General features: G+C 34.1%; 1 pseudogene; it reads right to left on the bottom strand.

Moving 5' to 3' along the window:
* Window positions 1-888: 888 nt before the first annotated feature.
* Window positions 889-2,322, bottom strand: part of LOC125851183 (UDP-glycosyltransferase 75C1-like) — a 4,052-nt pseudogene continuing 2,618 nt past the window's right edge.

Raw genomic sequence — 2,322 nt, 5'->3', positions numbered from 1 at the left:
TATGTCTTGTTTTATAATTTCCCTCGCATACTCGTACATTCAATGTACTGATGCCATTTGACCTGCATCTTTTAATGATGCAGACACAGGTAACCAGGATTAGCATCCAGCGCATCGTTGATTCTAGTTGATCTCCAAAGTTTGTTGGTGAGCCTCCTTCCTTCCGGAGGATCCTTTTTATTACTTTCAGTATTAGCTAGTTCATTAGGATGTCGTGGGTCTTGTCCCGACATCCATCTCAGATAGACAATTAGATGTTAGTTCATTCGTCATTATCTTGTTATTGGCTTATGTTCAGATTTAAGTTTCCACTTTGGCTAAGTTAAATGTTTATTTCTGAAACATTATGGGTTTAGTTTTGAGGCTTTTGAGTTATCTTGTATTTGGGTTATCTTCTTAATGCTTAAAATTTTGAACTTTTTAAAATTTTGTTTACCTTAGTTCATTGTTTTTTTGGTCTTTTATTTCTATTGATTTTATTTACATTTTTTATTTTCTCTGTCTTCCTTTTGATTTACTTTAAAATTTAATTATAATAGTCTTATATTTAAAATAAGTTAGTTTCAAACGGATATTAAAGCAAGTAAAGAAATTAAATAAATAAAAAAACGTTAAAATTAAAGGATACTTTTTATTTTATTTTTTTAAAAAATAAATATAATTTTCTAAAAATAATTAAAAGTGAAAAGATAAGAAATTAATGAAAGAAAAAATTAAAATTTTAAATTGAGGAAGAAATTAAAATAATTATTTGAGAAACTAAGAAAATTATTTCATTATGAATAATTTCGAAGAAATTCACTATTTTTTCTGAAACGAAAAACAAACTCTTAAAAAAAACTAATTGATTGCTAGCTATTCTATTAAAGTCATCTATCCATGAATGATTTAGCACTTGCTATGACCAAATAAAATCTCATTAGCAAAAGCCTTGAGATTCACACTTGATGTATCATTTTCCTTCATAGCTTCCTTAGCTAAATCACTCCATTTCTTAGCATTTCTTCTCAATTCTTCCCCTTCTTCGCCGTCTCCCATCGCAATCATGATACATTTACTGAATTCAACTCTTTCAACAACATCTTTTTCACTGACATTAACTCTAACACCATTCCTCCAAATATCTTGAATAAGTTTTGCATTACAGACTTGATCGTTCCAAAGTGAACATGCCACGATAGGTACCTTAATGCTATGCTCTCTAAAGTTGAATTCCATTCACAGGTTAAAAAACAACCAACATAAGGGTGTTTTAGAGCATCCACTTGCTAGAACCAACTCACTATCTTCCCCTGCTTTTCAAGTTTGTCTTTGCAACTCAACTTGTCCTCCATCTTATACCCGTCTTTTCCTTCCCTAATCACCCACAAAAATGGCCTCCACATTTCAGCAATCCGTGAGCAATCTCCTCCATCAATTGACTTGATATTTCGGAGTAACTATCAAAAGCTATGTAGATAACTGATCCCTTGTCCATTGAGTTCAACCAATCCATATAATTCTTCGAACTAATCTCAATCATATCAGCTCAAAAAGTAATATCATTAAGAAATATTGAAGGAATTGAAGTCCTAATTCCCACCATAGTCGCATGCTTTAAAATTTTCAAAGCATCAAAAGTGTTCACAAGAACTCTTGGATTTTTTTCACTACTCAACATTTCTGTCACGCCCTGAGCCTACACCCTGGGCGGGACCGGCACCCGGAGACCATTTCTGGCCCCAAGCGAACCCTTGGCCTGGCTTTCTTAACTCAGCGGAAACCTAACCCAACAGAATAACTTAATGCAATGCAATATTACAAAACAACTTAACTTATAAAATATGGCCATAAAGGCAACTCGAATCTCAAAATAGAATATTTACATATATACATAGATGAGAGACTCAAAACTAACTGACTGACTGTCTGTCTATGAAGCCTCTAAAATACTGAGATGGATGTTGGGACAGACCTCGCAACATCCTAATAAAACAAAAACAAAGAACACAAAATAATTGAGTCCTCCGGAATGCAAGGAGGCTCACCACTGACTCTGGAGTGCTCAGTTGGATCAACGACATGCAGGATGCTGATCCGGGGTACCTGTATCTGCATCATAAGACGATGCAGGCCAACTGGCATCAGTACATGGAATGTACGAGTATGCGAGCTGGAAAACTAAGCAACATAGGCTAGAAGGAAATTTGGAAGAAACTGAAAAGTTTACCTTGCTCAACTCAACTCAACCTGACTGACTTCTTTCAATATAAGGCAATTTAAAACAAGTGCGATATAAAGAAAGACTGTTTAAAACATGCTATAAACTCTGTGTGTATACAA

Source organism: Solanum stenotomum, unplaced genomic scaffold, assembly GCF_019186545.1.
Source record: "Solanum stenotomum isolate F172 unplaced genomic scaffold, ASM1918654v1 scaffold23267, whole genome shotgun sequence".
NCBI lineage: Eukaryota > Viridiplantae > Streptophyta > Magnoliopsida > Solanales > Solanaceae > Solanum > Solanum stenotomum.
Note: the sequence above shows the minus strand (reverse complement) of the source record. Positions and strands in the feature narration are given on the sequence as shown.